At 42.2% G+C, this 23,225-nt stretch overlaps 1 protein-coding gene across 1 annotated transcript in view; it reads left to right on the top strand.

Moving 5' to 3' along the window:
• The first annotated feature begins 9,453 nt into the window (after positions 1-9,453).
• Positions 9,454-23,225, top strand: part of ctps1a (CTP synthase 1a) — a 41,926-nt gene continuing 28,154 nt past the window's right edge. Inside the window, exon 1 of the mRNA XM_035635607.2 lies at positions 9,454-9,475. The gene's annotated coding sequence lies outside the window, so the exon portion shown is untranslated. The remainder of the gene's footprint in view (positions 9,476-23,225) is intronic.

Genomic DNA, 23,225 nt, shown 5'->3' with positions numbered 1-23,225 from the left:
GGACTCTTTAACTCTTCATAGTTTTTAAGTTACAGCAGCAGTCGCCACTTGCAGAGGATTGTGATTTGCTTTGTGACTTGCTGAAATGGTGCATGCAGCATTTGCAAACATTTCCATTCTAGGCTCTTTCGAAAACTGTGGAGTAGTGTGGCCGTAGCCTTAGTGAGCTAGTTGAATGGAGGATCTCCTCATACCATCTACAGATCCATAATGAGGTCATGATCAGCACTGAACAACAATGTGATGTGACCTCTATTTTCATTTTTACAATTTCCATGTATAGTTAGTATAATAATAACAATAATATGGTTTATTTATACCAAAATGTAATATACCATTCAGTACCTTAGTGAAGCAAACTGCTCTATATCTTTCAAAATGATAAAAGGTAAACCTGTACCTAATACCATACCGTCCGTATACCATAGTGTCATTATATATCATGCTAAAGTGTACAACAGTGTTGTCTAAGAGTGACGTATTTTACCATTATGTAGCATACCACAGTGTATCATGCTGTTGTATATCTTAATGTAGCATTCTGTAATAAATCATAGCACAGCATGTTAGAGTAGCATGCTGTAGTATGCCCCTGTGCAATGCACAATTGTACACATACATTGTCTACACTATATAAAACAGTGCAGAAGTATGTGTGAATATAAGGATTATAGTTTATATACTGTATAGTAGCACACTACACATTGCATAGAGTAGGATAATTATTTTATAGTTTTACAGTATAACTTAAATTGTTAAACTTAGTGTACAGATTATGCAGAGGATGTACAACATTGCACAGTCCAGTATAGTATAGTATTTAATATTACACACTGTGCACATCTGCAGAACAGACTGGTACTCTGCTCACTATGTGGTTTAAAACGAGTGAGCTCCTGCTCTTTGCATTCCACTCAGCTACTGTTGACCCAGAGACTTTGCCCCTGTCTCTGTGACTGATCAGCCATTTATCAGCTCTGTATCTTGTGACTGGAGGCTGCTGTCACTGCCTCCCTCCCTCGGAGTTGCCAGGAGACTGTTGCTCCTCTATCCACTTAAGGTACAAGGACAAACGGGATGAAGCACTAATCCGCTCTGGAATATTGTGTCACAGAACATGGTTTCTTGTATTTCGTAATGTGAAAAGGGAAAATCAAACTTCCTCAATTGAATTGATTACATTTAATAATCCACATGCTGTACCACATTTCTGGTAACATTAATGTAAAAAATTGTTAGCATTAATTTGACTCTCATTATGTACAAAACTGTTGTAGATCAGTTTGCATAGATGTATCAGAGTACATTAAATCCTTTCATCCCTTGTGAGACCTACCGGGAGGTTCAGCGCCATATCAGGTTTCAGTCAACAACCAACCCCGCAATCAATATTTAACTCCACATAACAGCCACTAAAAAGATTAACAATTGAGTATTTGAAGGCTGTAACTTTGGTCCCTTTTCCCCAATGCTGACAGAGAGCAGTGAATCACAGAGGTAGAGTTGTTAAGGAACATATGTACGACTGTGTCTTGGGGCTTTTAACTGTGGTCTTCCTCAGCAAAGGTTAAGAAACCAACAAAAAAACTTTTTTGTTGAAGAACCCACTTCTACGCCTGCTGCTGTAGACAAAGCATTTGTGTCATGCTGTATTGTAGGCTACCATTTATTCCCATTTTATTTTGTGGAATATTCAGTAATTTGCTTACAACTAACTAAAGATGTCCCAATCTGGATTAACTTTGAAAATGTAGAATCTGTAGATACCAGATTCTGTCTGATACTTAAAAGATATTTACCCAAATGTGTCTGACACAACAGCTGTAGCCTACTCGATCTGACATACTTGGGTTTTCAAAAGCTTCCTAATCCAAATACTTACTTAAAACCTTACTGGTCAATGAATCAGGATCTTCTGCCATTCCGAAACTAACCAATGTCTTAAACATTAGGTTTGATCTTTACACTAACCACGTTGCTTGTGTAGGCATGTCTTTTAATGAAGTTAACTAGTTAACTTGGGTTCGGGAGCAAGACCAGGGAATCCAAAATTAGTGGATTCACCAAATGAGGACAGTAAAAAAAATGCCCAGATAAACATAAACCACTGTCTCTGGGCACCAGCCACTAAACAGCCTATGGGGACTTAATTTTGGCTCCACAAACATGATGAGGATGGATATGACTATTCCTATTTCCGTTTGAATTTCTCCCTTCATTTCTCCTCCCATTTGTCTGCCTTGTCAATTTCAGCCTTGCCAGGCAGACTTACAGGACCATGTAAGCACTCCTCATTGTTTCATTGCACCAACTACTTCCTCCTTCTTTATAGCCCCTGGATACACGAACCAGGCTCCATTTGGCACACACATATTCATGGATCGAAAAAGCAGACGAAAAAAGACAAAGAGAAAATGGGCAGAGATAGAAGGCGGAGAGGTAAGACAGACATATGACTTGAGGCCATGTTTCCAATCTAATCCTCTGTTTGTCTTACAGCATCTCTTCTCTTAAAGGGCTTGACATCCAATTCAATAAGAAGATCTCAGGCTGGCATAACTCGGAGCTCATTGGCTTTCAGTCCCTGTTCTCTTTCTCTCTCTATCTGCGCTTCATCCCATCTCTCTGTGCACACTCCTACCGCTCAATACTGTCGGGTTTTTGGAGGTCACAGTGATGAAGGCCCCGCTCTGATCTGATTTAAAAGGGCAGCCATGATCTGAGTACATCACGCTGAAAAGTTAACCGTAAAAATGCTCTTACTGCTCATAAAAGCATGCGCTGCATCTCTGCAGCTTCAAAGCATGAGTTTAAAATACATTTCTTTTCATTTTGTCAAGACCATTCATTGCGTCTGTGTTCGTGTGGTCTCATCTGTGTCTACGGCACTTCTGTTTTTCCACGTGTGTGGATGTGAACAACCCCACCTATGCACGGTCCTTGAGTGTGGTCACCTTCCCCATGGTCACACGTCAAAATATAGCTTGGAATGGAAGGAGGGGGGAGAAGATGGGGGTGGGGTGGCTGGAGGGATAGCGGACAAAAGGAGACGGGAATGGAGAGAGAATAGCAAAGGTGGAGGCTGTTCTGTTACTCATTAGGAAAGAACCAAGGTGATAAGCATCTCTGCATGCCTAAACACAGAGCTTTTTGGACATGTGCTACACCTTACCAGATGTCCTGCACCAACTGTCAGGAGTGGCTGTGAACAGATGGTTAGATTTCTTTTTGTACAATATACTTCAGTGCCACCCATGATCTCTTATGAACTTTTACTTTTGCTTGGTTAGATTCATAATTATTCTTTGCACATTGCCAGGTCTCCAGTGGATCAATGAGCAATTGTAGGAAGGAAAAACGTTGCACTGAAAACGACTGTGCTTAGCAGCAAAGTGACGAAACCAATGGGAGCACAGCCCTGCTCCCACACCACCAATGAACATACACACTTGTGTACGTCTCCCAATGGAGTCAGGCAGACTAGACTCACATATTCAATGAAACAATCCCTAGGCCCCTGCAGTCTAGCCCCAGCTACTAGGGCGCATGGCTATACACAAGGTTTGATGAATGCTGAGGTTTGAAAACTGGAGGGTTCAAGGGCACCCAACCATCCCAAACACGTAGAAAAAAAAGGATTTTCCTGATCTACATACTGTATGTGTATTTTAAGACATTCGGTAGACAAAAATAGATTTAAAATCCTGTCAGAGGGCAGTAACATTCATTTAAAAAAGTGAATAAGAATCAGGTTAATGTTGCTGAGCCTAAATCCACAGTAATTACCAAAGCACATATCTCTTGGCCCCAACTTGTTTGATTGTGATAAGGTCAGCCTGGTATGATTTTTATTGATGCAGCATTTTCGTTTTCATCTGTCAGCGAAGAAAGTAAACCCAGGGTGAGTTGATATTTATATGCAAATGGTACCAGACTGCAATAATGTATAGGTGTAACGTGCATTTCAACCCTATGCAAACTGAATAAAACTGTTAAACGGCGCGTGACTGCACAGAAGCTGTTGGCCAGATGATGTCTCGAGATTCAAAGCGTCGCACTGCAGCAGACCACAAGTAAAATTCTCTAGTTACCTGTACCACTATTGGATTTGACTGTGTACCATAGTGGATTTGGCTACCTGTCTGGTTTGCTGACAAATCAAAGAGCCACCATGTTGAGAAAAGATGTTGTCTCAACCTCCTAGGCGGCAGCTTCTCTCTTTCTCTCTGTCTGTCTGTCTGTGTCAGTGACTGTCTGAGGTGTGTCAGAGCAGAGCCCCAACCTCTGCATCCAGTCCTGCAATCAAGACGTGATTGCAAGTCTAACACTCAGCTCTGTCACTATACGCTTCAAGCTATTCTAACAGTTTTGCTTGTTGTTTATTCCTTTTGGCCTTCCATGCTCTTCCTGTAGTCCCACCTGCTCCGCTCCTCTGCCCAGGAACCCAATTGGCTCAGCTAGTCCCCGTATTCTTTCCTGGACCTACTCAACTCAGCTTCCCACTCTCTGAACTCTGTGCTTGGCTCAGCCTCCCCCCAACTCCGCAAAGCAGCCACCAGCCCAACTCCCCATGCTCCTAGCCATCCACTCTGCCCTGCTCCTCCCCGGTTCATATACCATTCCCTTTAACTCTGCAATAAATATTCTACTAAACTCCAGTGTCCTTTACTGTGTCCTACAGTTGGGTTTAATAGCCTAGCTGACAAACTTTTGGTCACTGAAGACGAGACTGACGTAGACTATTGTGCAGTAGTTCCCCATGTCCGATATATTATGTCTCTCATTGTTGATATATCTATCTTCTCTGTCCACATTTGAGGATGCAGGAGCACAAACCAGTGGTGACCATGTGACCGAAGATGTGGGTCTGTAACTGCAATGTGTGGAGTGGGAGTTTCAACAGGAAGAGGAAGAAGGTATTTGGGAGGTGGTCAGGGGGGAGGCATTGCTCATTGATTTTCTAGGGACTGTGGCCAAGCAGATTCCCACTGCTCCTGCAATATGCAGGGATCTTTGCTTACAAGACACCATTCTAAAAGAGAAACTGTTACGTGGGCAAGTTGTGTGGTGAGCAAACTGATAGCTAAGAACCTGAAAGATCATTCAGTAGCAGAATTTGTGACGCAGCCTTGTAAGGAACCGTCGCAGAGCAGGTAACTGATATGGCATGAGCCATTGAAAAAACACTGATGGACACTGCAGTTTTTCTTTCTACTTTTTGGCTAAAACAAGTTGTGAGCATCATTACCATCATCACTACCATCTGACATGATCATGTCACGAAAGAGAAGCAGTTCCAGCCATCACATTAGCGAGCTTAGTGTGATACCTGTGTTCAATACTTTAAAATGGCCATCAAATTAAAATTTGCCTTATTTTTGGAACTGTCTCCTGAAAATACAGCTTTCGTGTGTCTGTAGTTGTCATCCTCAGGGGCAGTTGTATATGCACACAGATGACTTTTTGGACACACAAGCATGCTTTCTCATACCCCGTGGGCATCCCCAATTGTAACAACCATTAATTCCCGAGGCACAATCTTGTAATCATGTCATACTCTATTAAGTGAATGTACTCACACAGAGTCGGAACCCTTTGAACAAGTTTATTGACGAGATCATAAAGCAAAGGCTTGTTTTCCTGTGAGTGTCTCTCGAGTCTGTCAGCCCGTTGAGTCTGGCTCAACACAAGCAGCAGTGACAGAGCAGATGCTGCTGAATGAAAGCCCTGTCAAGACCAGCGGGTCTCAGACAGGCCTTCCTTTCTTCTGGGGTCACTCTGTGCTTTCTGAGAGCCTCCAGCCACACAGGCCCTTCCTCATCATCTGTTGGTGGCAGACGTCAGGTCATCTCAAAAGAGGCAGCAGGTGGTCTGTATGGTGACAGACAACCTCTCCTCTCCTGACGGGCTGAACTCTGAATCCGCAAGCAAGACTTGCAAGAGTCTAAGCTCAACTATGCGAAGTGCACTGTGCATTGCCTGGGCGCCTGTACCTGTACTGACAATACAAGTCAACAGCCGTTGATCTAATTTGACAGCAGAAAGTCCCCTGACTTCTAACCCAACAGACACGGTGCAAAGTTACTGGGAACTACAGTTGAGAAGTTGTATTGAGTTTCACCAGCTGAGTTGGGGTTTTTTTGTTTCGACAATTCAATCAAGCATAAAACCAAACAAAAGCTCTCTTTGAGTCATTCTTTGGCAGATAGGGAAAAAAAACTCTAGCTCAAGAGCTTCAGGCAGAATCTGTTACATAAGATAAACACTTAAGCTGGCATAACAGGAATCAGCTGCCTCAAAGTTGAACAAAATGCATCTTCAATATTTTTCACATATTAATAATTATGACTTCATAGCAATATTATCTGGCAGTGTCATCTCAGACAATGTAGCAGTGATGGAACAGCAAGAGAGCATTAGTCTCTTTTAGACAAACTTGGCGGCTATGGAGGTTAATTTGGCAATCAAGCGAGAAATATTAGAACCCGAGCGAAACATTTGTGTGACTTTAATGTCCCGAAAGCCAAGTAGCATTGAGATTCTCCTAAAGTCTCAGCCGTCAAAGACAACGGGCAAATATTCTTAGGTTGTATCTACTCCCGCAAGTAAAAACAAATGATCCTGCGGCCAAACTCTTGACATGCAACACAAAAATTTGCTTTGGGTTTGGTATGAACGCAACATCGCTCGTGCAAGTTTGGCCACAGGATCATTTTGCGTCTACTCGCGTTTCTGCTTTGACTTTGTCTGTAATTTGCTTTGTGTCCGGTGTGAGCGCACCATGAGTCCATCTGTCAAAGGCAACCACCTGTAATGTTTGCCAGTGAAACCCACAGTGTCTAGTGTATTGTTGCCACAGCTCTGTTCAAAATCATTTATCAGTAAATTTTCCACCATGGTTGATTCATAGTGACACTGTTAACACATCGTGGATGTATCAAGACAAAACACATTATGTGCACAGAGAACCATAAAAAACGGACCACCAGCAAAAGCACAGAATATCATATCTCCTTGATATATCTCCTGTACGTTAGTGAACAATGACATCGCTTACAAAGGATGCAAATACAGTGCATTTCCTGTGGCTGCTTCACAATATGAACCACCCCATGTTTCACCGGTTAACACTTTTAATGTGAAGCAGCCATATAATTGCTTACTTGCATTAGCAGTTTCTCTGGAGTACCCTTCTCAGTGGCTGAAGTATCCCCGTCACATACTGTAACTCAACAGAGTGATCAGAACAAACAGGGATCAGTGAACAGTAGAACTGATGCAATTGTCACGCTTCATATGAAGATTGCAGCAGACTTTACCAAAAAGAAATGTCAAGGGCTATCATCAATTCCACAAAGTCCAATAAAAAACTGACTTGGCAAATAAATCATGGCGACCTAAATGTCACTCAAGCTACTGTTGCACTGGTGGAACAAATCACTGTGGCAGATAGAACAGCCCGACCTGTGTGGACCGATGAGGAGACTCTGACGCTCCTCACATTAAAACTTGAAACACACAGAAATGCCACATTTCCATCTCGACGTCAGAAACCGTAGAAACCGTATGGATTTTTTTTTTAACAGGACACCGACACAGAAAGGGTTTCTGCTGCTGATGGTCAGTCTGACTGTGACAGATGGTCTTTGTGTTTGTGATAGAAAGAAAGAGAAGAGAAGAGAGAGGCAAAGAATGATACAATGAACAATAAAGCCATGGTGCAAAATGTAAGTTAGAGATCTTTTATATTGTGTACAAAAATCACATTATGAAATTGTGGAGGGGCAAAAATAGCACATGACAGTTAGGCAACCACATGCAGAATTAAATGTTTAAAATATAAAATAACAAAGGATATTTTGTCAGTATAAGTGGCGGCATGAAAAGAGAAAAAGAAACCCGTGAGCTCAGCAACACAGCCAGTAGGAAAGTGTTGTCGGCCATGGGTGCGAGTTCTGGCGAGATGTAATTATTAAGCACACAGAGCGACTTGTACAGCTGGAGAACTGCAGCTGCCTGGTGCTCTGGGCTACGGCATGAGTAATATAGATTTTCTTTAATAATTGTTTGTTCACCATAGACGGATTCAATGTTATGGAAAGTGGAGCACACATTGGGAATGACGCGCTGCCGTGAGTCAGTCTGCTGTCGAGATGCAGGCGCTGAGGAAACATTCCTCAAAACACGATGAACAGGAAAAACATAATAAGCTCCTCCTTGTTCAGTTCTTGTTTTTTTTTCTGAATTCAGTCACACTGGGTTCAAGGGGATTATGCAAGGCAACTGTACCTGCCCACTGGTGTCAGATCAGAGGTGGTCATGTCGTTGATTTCAGGCCAGGGCTACATGTCGTCAAGCCAAGTTATGTCTCAAGTCTTTTCATTTTATTTTACCACAGCTCTGTGTGTTATATTCTACATTTCAGGCAACAGGAGAAGTTCCCGCACCATGACACATTCCCTCTGAAGCGGCAGAGCCAAGTCATGCCAGACCTTTTGTAAGACAAGATGTGTAGTGCGAGCAGAGAGCAGCTCTTGGGCTGGGCTCAGATTACAATGAGAAAACATCTGTGGTTTATGGCAGTCTGGAATGGTTCAGTGTTTGCCACACCCTGGCTTAGGTCGGTTCCAAAATCCATTTAGCGTAGAGGGTGAAGTAGAACAAATATTTAGAGTTGCTCCAATGATTTTTTTTAACTGTATCTTTCATATCAAAAATAACTGTTTTGTATTCTGACATCCCACCTGGTTGACCAGTCATAGAGAGTGGTCAAAACCAACCTGTTTTCAGATGACGATGATTTGAATTGTTTGCATTTTTAATTCACCCTCTCTGGTGTTCATGCTCATGTGAGCATCTGCACAAACCCTTGCATGGGGACGTTGTCTCGGTCCACGAGGTGTACATGAATGACGAGGTTAACACTTTCACTTTGGCGGAGCAGGACTTCAGCTCTTTATGAGGCCATAATAACTGTATCGTAACCATACCTTTCAGCCCAGTTAACTTCCACTAGTGAAATGATGACGTCTTGTTTTTGGATTTGAGTACGTGCTCCAATCCACAGCTGACATCAGATGACACAGGTTGACCACCAACCAAAACGAAGAACAGAGAAGACGGGATCACACGCGATTCTCTGGACACCATTACTCCACTCATCTTTACAAACACAATAGATGTGGGCGGCTGTTATATTAATGTGTAAAATCTGGTATGTGAAGGCTAACCTTCAATGTGGAAAAAATAAAAAGACGTATCTCTGACCTGGTCAGTTTGTTGACTAACCAGATAACAGCCTTCCCCCTCCGCCACACAAACCGAATAGTATTTCTGACACTGACGTGGTGCCTCGTTCAAGTTGAGAGTGAATTCTTCGAATTTCCAGCCCACTGAGCGTTCTACTCACAAATGCATGGAATGAAAGTAATGTTAGCCGCCTGTGGAGAAGGAGAGTTGCTGTGTGTGGCGGCAGGTAAGCCTGCTGCCGGAGATGAGGGAAAGTGTTGAGAGACTGTTGGATGTGACCTCCTTTCTCGGCTATGCTGCTGTTTCTTAATGCACACGAGAGCGTGGAATGCCTCTGCTTTACGTTACGCTGTTTTTAGATTAAGACAGCAGAGTGTTCGGAGGGAGAGAGCATGCGACTGTGTCTCCTCTTATCAGACTATGAATCTTGCCGCTGCTACCGACCCCCGGTTTAATCACCTCCCTTCATTGTCTGTCCCCGGCTGCAGGAAGGAGTGGATGGAGAAAGATTGCATTTCCTTTCAACAAACTGTCACCTTGTGGGTTTCTGTTGAGCAGAAGTGCTTTCAGGAGGCTAATGGGCAGCTGCTCATGTCTTCTCTTTTTCCTCTTTTTTTTTTTTTTTCCGTGGAATGAATGGTTGTAGTTGTGGAGGTGGTGGCAGTAGGTGGAGGGACGGCAGGAGGGATTTGTAACCCGAGGAGCGGTGCGTCCCCAGGGTGTTAAGTTTAGAAAGATGACAAGAGCCGGAGAGGCGGAGCGTGAAAGGAGAGGGGGAGATGCGAGGCACAGATAGAAGAGTGAGGGGAAATTATCTGATTGGGTTTTAATCACAACAAGAAACAAGAAAAAGTGAAGGGCAGAACCTTCAGCTTGACTGTGAAGGTCGGGTTGAGGTCAATGATTACTGCTTTGACTTTGATAAACACTATACCTTGTGTCTGTCACACACACACAAACACACACACACACACACACATTTACTTTATACACGTGCACAGACACACTTTCATGTTAAGCTCACTCGTGCTTGTCTTGCATGTCAACAATGACCATAATTTGTCCAACAACTGATCCCACTCAGAGTATTGTAACCTATGCCTAAGCACTGTGCACTGTGTTTGGGTTCTGTGAGATTCTAATCAATTGATTCCGTTTCAATTTCACACACTCTCAATGGCGAAAAATGTGTGCAAATGATCCACGTCGTTGACCCACAAGTGGTGTCAGTCTCTTACAGAGCCCTTATCAGTGGAGCCCTAAACAACGCACAGTATGTCACCCTGCTCACTGCGAGTCCACGGGGTAACGCTACACTCACAATAGCACGTGTTCACCCAGGCCATGAATCATTAACCATCTGCTGGTTGGGTGGAAGGAGGGGGGGTGGGAGAGAGAGAGAAACAGACAGAGAGAGAGAGAGAGAGAGAGAGAGAGAGCAGAGAACAAAGTCTGCTTTTTTTATGGCATCTCGGAGACCCAAAACAAAGGATCCGTTTAGTTGCCTGCAGCATGATGGGAAGATAGGATGAGAGAGGGAGCGGTAGTTATAGCAGCAGGAAAAGAGAGGCCCAGTAATCAGTTATGGTGGCTACAAGAGCTTGGTCCTCATACTGATATTTCATTCTGTTTTATACACACACACACACACACACATATATATATATGTGTGTATGTATATGTATATGTATATACATACATATATATACATAGGAATCTCCACCTATACATAGGTGGAGATTCCAAAGATATGTTTGAAGTACATTAGAATAGTGTCTACATGACTCACTAGCTCTCGGGATGGATCAGTCCATTTAATACCTAGTGTACCATCTAGCCGTCGTGTGACATCTGAGAGCAAAACTTGAGGCGAAATTAAACACATTTAAACAATGGCGTGTGTAGTGTTAGGGCTAGCTAGAAGTCAACTCATTATTTTTGGTTTCATAATGGTAGAAATATTTTTTTTTTATTTCTTCAATTCAGCAAGCATGTTTATCTATTTCTTAGTGCAAGTGAATGTAAGTACGTAGCCACAGCAATGTGAATAGCGTGGTAACTGTCATTGCGGTAGAATGTGTCTGGTCTAGAGTCAACCCCAGTGTAGAGCTCACACCCAACGTCCCCAGATGATGAAACGTTTCCTCCCGTATCCCCATGAAGTTGACATTTGTGAGTGAAATACCTTGACAATTATTGAATGGATTCCAATGAATTTTACTACAGATATTGAAGGTTAGAGGATATTCGCTTTTGGGGTTTTGCTCAGTGTATTAACGATAAAAATCCCAAAACGGACAATCTTGAAGAGACAAATAGGATTGCACAAAAGAATAAAAAGAGAAAGACAAGAGAACTTCAACCACATAACAGGCGATTGCTAATTACATGGATACACAACGAAGAGAATTTATATGTAACAGTTTTATTTTAAAAAATACGGTGAGAATATTGTTTGTCGGACGATTTTAATGGAGTAGTATGCTAGAAAAGAGTTTGACACAATGCTATATACAGTGCAGACAGTTAACCTCTGATCTCTGCAACCGATGTGTGTACGACTGCAGGCTCCTCGCATGAACAAGTTATAGAATAACCAGTTAACACCGCAGCTTCCTCAGTTTGGGCCTGTGATGCGTCTCTTGCAACTTGGCTCCACATGGTAGAAAACTGCCTGAACAAGTCAGAAACTAGAAAGTGAGACTTCATGAAGATGAGAGATGGTACACGAGCACCAGGAGGCTGCAGATCAGGAGCTGAAAAGCACTCGCAGCAGTGATTCTCTGGATTCAGGCCAAGGAGAAAATCGCACCAAAACTGCAAGAATACATTTTGACGAAGAACATGAAACAAGGCCTGATGAATCTTGGCAGCACATGTTTATTTTAGCAGATGAGACCAAAGTTAATCATTTGGATCAGATGTGGACCAGCATGTTTGACAAAGTCCTGGCCAGGACTGACACGGTGAATGTGTCGTGCCAGCCATGAAAACATATGGATGTGCTTTGGCTCAAGTGCAAAAGGTGTGGGGAAGAACATGATGTGAATTTTGAAAACTCCAACACGACAATGGTACCAAACACAAAGACCACAAAAGAGTTTGTGAAGGAGAACACAATGAAAACCATTTCCTGACCAAGGATGTCCCCCGACTTAAATCTAATAGAACAGTACTCACAGCGACAAAACCCCTCCAGCAATTAGCAGCCGGAAAGAAAAGAGAGAAGGAAATCTTTGTGAATGCGGCCTTATTTCATTAAAATACATATATATGAGATAAGGATTAGTACAGGTATTAATCAAGGTCCTCCCTGCTTTGGGGTGACTAGCCTTGAACAATCCAATGGGTTATACACACAAGCAGCATTTGATCCTGTTGTTTTTTAACACAAGCCAATGTGTGTGTTAATGAATGTCATCACAGGAAACATCGCTGTTCTATTTCCCAGCAACAGCATGTGTTAACCCCGAAAAAATGCAGCACTCTTACCACATTTGCTCGCTGGATTGACACTTCCTGACCACCTTTTCCTGAGAATTGAAAGTTAGTGTAAGTCATGCAGCAGCTGACAAGTATACAATTAAAACAGTTATTCAAGATGGGCTTCAGAACTAAGACACTGCCATTCTGCTCTCAACACAAAAGGGAAAGCCCTGTGCCCATTGTACTATGTTCCCAACAATCCTCGGAACACCCTTTACTGCCATTCATTCAACAGTAGTCATCTGCATCAAATTTTTGTAATGATGCAACTCACAACCGTTACTTTAACTGTCGTCCTTTACAGGAAACACAGCGTTGGTTAATCTTTGTTTTGACGAGCACCAGTAGGACCGCTGCCGACAGAGATTTCCTCCATTTATGCAGGGAGCAGAGTGACTTTGCTATTGTAGCTTAGTTTTATAGTAATGTAGCAATGTAGTAATGTAATGTAATATAGCCACAGAAGAGGTCACACAACTGTTTATCACAGCCCTTCATGATGAGTAAACCCATCTGTATGTGTGAACTTGACAGTGTCCCTTCAGGCATCTTGGCCTTGGAAGTTTTGCAGCTTTGATGAATCAGTTCTATCCAAGGCCCATTCACTATCTTTTCCAGCGCTATCAACAAAAGCAAAAACATCTCAGTGGTCAAGAACAAACTTTAACTATTCTCTACTCGTAATATAGCAAAGAAATATTAGAGCACAGTGGAATACTCTTTTTTCCTCTGATGTTAGAACTATATCACAAAACATTTTCTTCCAAGATAACACAGTACTACAGAGTGGAGAATATAAGTTCAAACATTAACTCTAACAAAAATAAAACATGATTGCAACTATAATAAGATATGAAATCAGCATAGTAAATTTTTGTATGTACATGTATTGAAGATATCTTCATGATGAATTTTGATCTGGTACTATATATCTTGCCATATGTGTTGACAATATATATGTATAGTTTAGTGTTCACAAATATTGTATGCATATATATGTTTGTCTTAGTCATTATCAATATACATGTATGCCTTTCATATTTACATATATGACAATATGTACATACAATTGGAAATTTGAATCATAAAATTTAGCTCTGATCAAGCAGAACTCAGTCCATAACCCTGGGTAAACTTTCAAGTCATGTAAATCAATACTTTTGCTGCTGACAAATTGTTAAAGTAATGCAAATGATTTACAGTATTCAGATAACTTCCCGAACACTCCCAACAAACAACTTTGTCTCCAGCACGTCGACCCCTTAAATAAGTACAGCCTGGTGCTTGTGTACACTGCTTTGTTTAGTATCGTACAAAACCTCCTATATTTGGGTCATAAATTTGTTAGCAGCCATCTGCAGCACAGCTACTGCATCATTGCATCATTAATGTGTTTCATATATCTTCACCAAGCCAGGAATAGCAGAGTGTACATACAGTACAGTTTATCATGGGAGAGCTGAGCCCATCAGTGAGGGAAGGAAAAAAAGCCACTGATCCCTTTAGTGACAGTGATGATTCAGTACACTCATGGCTGAGGATCCATTCATGTACCGAACGCCTCTAATTGCAGTTTGAATGTCTGAGATTGTGAGGACAGAACATCTCTGGGGTCTGACAATAAGAGCCCAAATTACATTAGGGACGAGCATGTGTCATTCAGGGTTGACTCAAAGTGAGAGAGGGAGTTGGCAGCCGTGACAGGTATTCCTCTTTATTGTGGTATTTTATTCTCCTAAAGCAAACGAGCCATTAGAAAACACATTTCAGTCCTGCAGGTACTGACATGTTCACTTCACATTAATGTGTTGTTTTTTTATGGGTTCTCATGACAGCTATAAGTGAGAAAAATGAAGAAAAAAAAACAGCAGTCATCAAATCTCCAAATCAGTAACCTGTGGTTCATGTTTAAACTCCTGTGACAGTGTCAACAAAAAAAGATTATTAAAAAGGAAGTGCAGTGTTGTATTGTACTGTACAGGTACCGTGTTGTCGTGGACTGTACAGGTTTATCCAATGAAAACTGCTAAACAGTTCAGATCACCACTTCTCTAATGGAATGGTCACAATGACTGGGGTTGCTCCTGGTGTGCGAGTCAGTCAACAAAGCCCTTGGTGAACTTTGACCTGCAACCAAACTGTGCACTTTACCATGGTTCTACAACAGTCGCCGGTTACTGTTGGCCTACTTGCCTCTTTGTATGATCCTTGGGGCATCCAAAACAGAGGCAGAGTCTAATCAGCTGCTAAACGGGATCATAGCATTGAGATAATGTCATGTGATTGATATAAGTGAATGCAAATAATATTTTACACATAGATATACCTCTTTTTTCACATTATTTGAGAGGTTATTCATTGGTAAGTAGTAAAAAAAAGGGTTTTATTCATATCATATCTTTGTCGTTGATAAACTAAAGTTATTTGACGTGAGCACAACAAACGCAACCATTCAACCTGTGACAGCGTCCGTTTTCCTTTTTTTTGGTCTAATTTAAGATGGCTGAGGCAGACTAACACTCCATCAAATTTGACATAGTGTTGCACAAAAGATGCTATATGGTTTACTGTCAATTGTTATGCGGCAGTGAATAGGACAAGTGCGTTCCAATGAATAATTAAAGTCCGCTCATTGTGTCACCAGGCTCCGAGCACAGCCTATCTTAAGAACATGCAAATAAAATGTGGGTTGCCACTTCCTGGTAAAGCACCAACTAATGTTAATGTTATATAACTTACATTATAGTTTCGTGAAATTGTAAAAATCATCTGGTATCATTTGGTATGTACTACTTTTTTGGGGTTTGGCCCATATCCTATCCGCTAATATGGAGGGGAAGAGGTTAATGACCTATAACTGCAGCCAGCCACCAGGGAGCAATCATAATGTTTTGGCTTGACTTTTTTGGAACTGTCATCTCATCCCTTTTTACATACAGTAATTGGTGCCTGCCACAATCTGTAACTTTTATAGGAAGCTAGTGGACCATGAATTTAAAAAAAATAGTTATATTTGCCAATGTCTGTATTATTTATATCTATCTGAAGAGTGCTGTACCATCTCCACCACAAGTTTTGAGATATTTTCTTTTCTCAATTAAATTATTTTACATATTGTGATTAGCTGTAATATCCTTAAACAATCAATATTTGTCTCACAAATGAAAAACAGCTTGTAAATTGCAACGCTCCTTTTTTTATCCTGCTGGAATTAGTTTTTTGGCAGCAATAATCACAAAAGACCTTCTGGGTGGGCCCTTTTTTGTGTGCCATTATGCATAAGATAATGCTCTGTATGTGAATGTGTGTGGCAGCACACAGCAGTTGTGTTGCAGTAATGGCAGGGGGCAAGGATCGAGCATAGCTGCAAGCTGTCACACTCCTGACTTAAAGAGGCAGTGCATTAACTCTCCACGCACACGTACACACCCAGTTACACACCAGCTATTATACCCAAGCAGCCAGTCTGGAAGGAAATGAAGCATCATTGTCACCAGGGCATCACAAACACACATCGCGGTCTCAAGAGTTCCCTTTTGTTGAGGAGGGCGACAAAGAGGAGGAGATGACTGCCTCTGAGGGAGACAATGAAAAGAAAGAAGTAGAGATGGAGGGAGGAGTAGGAGAACAGGGGTGGTGTTGTTGTGATGGACAGCAGGCAGAGATGGGGCTTAAATGAGCAAATGGTGATTTGCATGCCATTTAACCACTGGGCCCATGCCAGTGTTTATTGTGTAGGTGTGGTATATGCAATATTAGTGTGCAGCACAGGAGTAGGATATGCTTTAGGTCACTTGCATGAAAGATGCAGTAACCTTGTCTTTTTTTATTATCTAGGAATGGTGCTTTTGCATGAACAGCCTTTGTACAAAGCCAGGGACATGATCCCTGCCAGAATATACAGTATGTCTTGGATTCGTGTCAGCCCAAGGTCATTAACATGGCCTTGCACTGACCAAACCCTGTCATCTGTCCTTCACTTTCAAATCCCAGCCTCTCTGCTCAGATCGCCTCTACGTTCACAAATACACCTTCCACCCGCCTTGCACACATTGCTGTGCATGTCCATAGACAGGCATATATCCAAGATACAGCTATCCACCCACACACCCACCAGAGCGGAGCGGAGAAGGGCTGTGGACGCCTGATACCTAACCGTGCTCTGATAGATACCCAGTGGCAGGAAAGTGGCTGAACGCTTGTGGAAGGATGGGGGTGGAATTAGAGCTATTTAAAGCTGTATGCGTCTGTCTCTCGAGGCTCAAGCACCAGATATGTTCTACCCCCCTTTTTCTCTTTTTCTTTTTTTTCCACAGAAAAGCATCCCATGCGCCACTGTGGCTTAGTAAAGCAGGCATGCAGACCTCTGCTCCTGGGCTCAATCCACTTATGTAACATCGTCATTGGTGGAGAAGGAGCACCATCTGGGCCTGTGGCTACTGTACGCATTGTTCTTGGTGTGTGCATGTGTGGCAATGCCTTTGTGAGCTTGTGCAGCAGAGAGGGAAATTGTGTTACTGCTTATCATCTGTTGTCTCAGTCACTAAAGGTGTTACAAGTCAGTGTAACATTAATTGTGATGTGTGTGATGTGCATACAAAGACAAGATCGTGGAGATGAACAATGTTTCAAATTAAAGACCCCCCTATTGCCATAAAACCATGGGTTCCAACGTTGTTTCTGCAAAAACAATGCGTAATGAATGTGATAGAATTGATTTTTCTATTTGCCTTCTCATCCGTCATTGGGTATCTCATTTCTATTCCCAATATAGGACTTTTAATGATGTTGCTTTTGCTACCAACGAAGTCAGGAAATCAGGGGGAGATAAGTAATTGAGAGGTGCCTCAGGGCTCCTCCCTTGGGCCATGTGTATTTTCTATTCATATGTTACTCCTATGGCATGCCATACAGTACAGACATATAGTAAAGTATTCTGATCCCTCCCCTTTAGCCCACTGTATTGATTTGATTGTAAATGGATACAGTTGCCATTTTTTTGCACTTCATCTACACACTCAATAACCCAAATGACAAAGTAAAAACATGTTTAGATAGAGTAAAGTAGTAAAATATTATAAATTATGGATTAAAATCCTAAATGTAGTACTTTTTGTAGAGAAACCCGATTGGCAAGAATTACAGCTTCAAGTCTTCTTAGGCAACTCAATGTGTTTTGCACACCAAGATTTTGCCCACATGGTCAGCAACAATACTCAGAGAGGCGTTGGTATTCAAACCATGATTAATTGGTATTAAGGGAACAATGTGTGTCAAAAAAAACATTCCCCACTCCACCAGAAGCCTGGACTGTTGACACAAGGCAAGTGGGCTCCATGAATTCATGGTGTTGACACTAAATTGTGACCCTACCATATGCAGCCTCAGCAGAAATCCACATTCATCAGACCAGGCTACAGCTGTCCGGTGTTGGTGAGCGTGTGTTCACTGCAGCCTCAGATTTCTGTTCTTCTCTACAGTAGTGAAAACTGACATGGTCTTCTGCTTTTGTAAATCATCCACCTGAACATGATTGTTATTCTGAGATGTTTTTCTGAGCACCACTGTTGTAAAGAGTGGTTATCTGAGTTACTGTAGCCTGTCTGTCAGCTCAGAACCAGTCTAGCCAGTCCCGTCCGACCTCTCTTATCAACAAGGTGATTCCATTCACAGAACTGCTGCTCATTGGATGCGTTGTGTGGGAAAATCCCTGGAAATCAGGAACTATCAAACCAGCAAGCTTGGCACCAACAATCAGTACATGTTCAAGTACACATCCCTACATGTTTTATTTACACTACAGTTCAATTTTAACAAGTATTAATGCATAAGATTTATCATTTCCTGTGCAGTAAAAACACCCCTAGATTCAAATGGCATTGTCATAAGTTGCTGGCAGTTGAACTACTTCCAAATTGAAGATGGATATGAAACTGGTGGTTGAAACTGCAGAGCAAAAGATGAACAGACCTGTCTGGTGCTTTGAGCATGGATGTTCATTTGACCTATTTGACCTTGGCAGCAGAATGTGTAAGAAATGTAAAATATGAACAATCCAATATGTACAATCCTGCATAAATCTCAACATACTTCTTGCAATGCTTCCAGCCGCATACGGTGACATAAATACAGGTCAGGGGCTATATGGAACCACTTGTTATCACTTGACCAGTGTACTGTGGGGATTGTAATGATAGTTGTATATGGAAGGAAGGTCCATATGCAGACACACACAAGGCATTCAGGAATGGTTCAGTGATTTTAACCTCAGAGATGTTGAAGGCTTACACTCAAACAGGCAGGGAGGTACAGCAAAGGTAACAGGATGGCACGAATGGGAACCTTCAGCTCCATCAAAGTGAAAGTCAGCACATGGGCATGTTATGATCTGGCAGGAGATGAACTTGCTTTTAATTACTCGTTCACATGTGCATGATGGCTGGCTCGCTCATCCTGCATCTGTTGTTGGTGTTGATTCTTCACTTCCTCTGAAATTAACACTAGATGCAATGCGTGCATGAACACACTGATAGACAAAGTCCACAATTACCCTCATCTGTGAGATGTGTCATTGCTGCTGCACAGTGACAAGTGTAAATGAAATTTTGCAGCAGCCATTATTACCACAGAAACCAAATGGCTCCCGGGCATCATTACATAATTCTCACGAACAATGTCAGAATAATTGAAACGGATGACTATTTCATAAACCTATATTTCCGTATCACTATGTGTTTAAGATACTTCAGATGATAGATGATTTAAAAAAAAATAATACTCCATAAGGTCTGCACTGGAGGTTTGAGCTCTCCAGTTTGCATCCAACCTCGCCCTCCCTCAGTTCTCTATCCATGTTCTTTGTTATTTCATGCCTCAGCAACTAAATGGCCGATCGCTGATCTGCTGCAGGTTACAAAAACACTTGGTAAGTGGTTTCAGTTCAATTGTGACCTACTGCATTCTGATTGATGGAAAATCCAGCAGAGGAGAGTGTGTGAGAGCAGCCTCTTGACTTCTCCCTCTCTAGGTTTCCTCCCGTGCGGAAGGACCAACAGTAATGACCTCCCTCCGCTCGGCAGGGCACCTTCAGCCTGGCCGTGGGCTCAGGCAATCTGTCACTTGTTTTGCTGGTGACATCTGATCCCGCAGGGACCCAGGATTAGTTCTCCTCTCTCTTCCGAGCTGCCGAGTGTGAACCTGTGTGTTTGTGGGGGGTTTGTTTGTTATGTGGGGGTGAGATGATTGAGAGAGACAGTGGGAAGAACACTATGTAAACCAGTACACAAAAAAGCATCTGACATTTTCAGAAATGGGGTGTTGAGAGCAGAAACTTTGTCATCTGCATGTTGATGAACATAAGGGGAGTTATGATGATGGGGCAAAACCTGAGGCAACTGGCATTCTCTGCTTACTTATGGCCACAGGTTGTTGTTTGTCATTTGGATTGGTTGACCTTTTTTGGTAAATTATGTTTTGGGGTGTTTTAGCTCTGTATCAGAAATAATCATAATAATAATAATAGCATATCCCATTCAAATACACTGCGCATGCATGTGCTGGTGGAAACAGGAAACAGAATGAGCATTTGCTTCGTTGCAGAAAATAGTACAAACGAGGAAACTGCAATGGCTGAAACTGGATCAGCAACGCTTGTAGTTCATTATAATCATTCAAGTTGCATTCACCACTGGTAGTTGAGGCGGATGCCATTTGTTTTTCTACCGGAAAAGGACATCTGATAAGACCCAGTCAGGAAGTGAGCGTGGGTATCTGCGTCATCGTTTTCCAAAAGCCTCTGTTCCATGTCATCCAGACTAAAACGCATGCCCTGGAATTTACAAACTGAAATGGAGCCAGCAGCGTTTCCAAAGGATCTGTTTTAGGGGCTTGAAAACTCCAGAGTGGACACCAAGTGTAAACGTTGCAAAATGGATGTGCTTTAAAACATAATCGTATTGGTGTGGATGTGTGGAAGTCTTGCCTGATATGAGTCTTAACATGGGCAGATTATGGTCTTATAGTCAAAAATGGCACCCATTAATTTCAATGAAGAATTCACATTCTACAAACATTTCTTTTATAATGGGTTTCTCTAGGAAAATTATATTTTAGGTAACTTTTTTGTGTGTTATTGCAAGAGGCCACTTGCAGCAAGGCAAACCCTGTTAATACAATCCATAGGAATGTGTGAGAGTGGTGCTGTGATGGACAATGAACAGTCCATGTGTGTCCATTTGCTTCCTGAAACCCTGCGCTGTGCTCGGCTCATGGTTGGTGACACAAGAACAGGACACATTTTTAAAACCTTTTTCACTCCATGCCTTATGTTTGACAGAGTCGCTATCTTGCAAAAATGACAATAGACGATACTACAGAATTCCAGTTGACCAAAGCTTCTCCAGAGGGGAGGGTATCTGTATGTGAGAATGTCTGCAACCGAGATCAGACTGACATTGTCCGGAACTTTTCCTGCCAGCCTTCTTGTAAAATGAGCAGAGTGAGCCGACGTGAGAACACGGAATGGAAAATCTCTGGAGATTTCACAGCAAGCGAGTGGGCGTGTTGACGACTGTACACAAAATTCCGCAGTGGAATCGTGGTCATGTCCCGTCTCCTGCGTGCTCTACCCAGACGCCACAGAATGCTCCAGAGATTTTCCTGCTGTTGTGAGCGTCGGACAATCGCCCGCTGCTCTCATCATACGTGTACAGAAAGCTCCAGAAAAAGTCTGGACGCCTATCACAGACTAAGAGTACAAAAACGCCCCATCATAAAAGGTTTTTAAAACATCATAAGGAAATAATTTCATCTAAGGTCACCATTCCGGTTTAGAAAACACTTAAACATATTGCCCTTGCTCAAATGAATATTTATCTGTTTTAGATTATGACAGGTAATTGTCTTTATTCTCCTTTTTATTGTTTTGGCAGTATTTGTGAAGTCTTACTTGGGTTTTAGTCTCCGTCATTACTTCTGTTTTCTGCACGGTTGTGCCTGCACGAGTTAATGCAGACTGTACACTGTATTTCCCACCTTCCTCTTATCATCACATTTTCAAACATCTCTTATTCTATCCTTCTCAAGTACGCTGGGTACTTGATACGTGTTTTGTTGACTACCTCAATAGTCCTTTGAATGGAACATACTCATGATTAGGATAAGGGTTCAGATTGGAGTAAGAGAATGAATGTAACATGTAACATGTAAGTCAATGCAACATCCTCTGGAGTCATGGAGCCTTGACACAGTAGCCCCACGACATTGTTGACTGATATTTTCATGACCACAATAAAAGCATCCTGAATCAGATTATGACTCAAATCACCACACACACTAAGGAAAACAGAGTGAAGTGGAAAGCAAACAGTGACGTACAATGTCCCTGGGCCGTGAAACAGTGAAGTGTCTGTTATGTATTCATCGCATGATGACACAGCAGTGTTCTGGACCCAACCGCAGCTTACTCTCGGCCAGTGTTCCCATAATCTGACTGCTCCCTGCACAGCGCATTCGTGTCATCCACCGCCAGTGGATCAAAACAATTACGCAAGATCACAAATGAGACAGAAAAGAAGGAGGCAGAGAGAGAGTGGCTATAAGAACAATTTGCAGGATCATTTCCAATTATGGCGTTCAGCAGTGATGTAGTATTTAATTAAAGGTGGGTAAACCATTGACCTCCAGTCAGTAAATGATGTTGCATTTTAACATTCACCCCTTTTGTGCATCATAACAATTTTTTTTACAGAAAATGGTCACATAACAGCATGCAAAATGATATAGATTGATGGGTAAAATGTCACATCTGATAGGTTCCCCCTCATAACTAATAGCCTATTAACACCGATGGTTACTGTCACATTGTCCTGATCTGCCACGCTGACTTGACTCTTTGGACTATTTATTTCCTTGCTTCATTCTGATGTCACTAACCGTATGTTTCTGTTGAATGTTCTACTTCCTGTCTTTGTCTAATCTTCCCACATTTTCTGATCGTCTGCCCCACCCGGGTTTGTTTCACCTGTGTCCATTTATCTCTGCCTCCCCTGTGTGTCTAGTCTCTGTGCTCCCAGCTCTTTGCTCATTTCAGCTCCCGAGTGTTACCTTCCTTCTGTTCTTTTTCCCGGGGTTTTCCCCTTATGATGTCTTTTGCTCCTTCGTGTTCCTCGGCGTTTGCACTTGCCTGTGTGTCTGCCAACCGGATCGTGCGCACGCCGGTTCATTTGAAAATAAATGACCTTCACTGCACCTATGTGCCTTGCTGTGTTCTGCGTTTGGGTCCTCAAATCTTTGACCACTACACACAGACGGGCACAGAGGAATGCATGCGTTGAGTGGAGCAGCTCAGATGAGCGAGTGCAGCTGTGTGTTGAAGGTGATTCTGCCAAAGTTGCATTAAACATCACATTGGTCTACGCTGAACGTGCAAAATCACCACCATCTTATGAATACTTTTATTTGGCGAGCCACGGCCCATCGAGCAAGAGATG

Source organism: Scophthalmus maximus, chromosome 5, assembly GCF_022379125.1.
Source record: "Scophthalmus maximus strain ysfricsl-2021 chromosome 5, ASM2237912v1, whole genome shotgun sequence".
NCBI classification, from domain to species: Eukaryota; Metazoa; Chordata; class Actinopteri; order Pleuronectiformes; family Scophthalmidae; genus Scophthalmus; species Scophthalmus maximus.
The sequence above is the reverse complement of the archived record's forward strand: the minus strand, read 5'-3'. Positions and strand labels throughout refer to the sequence as shown.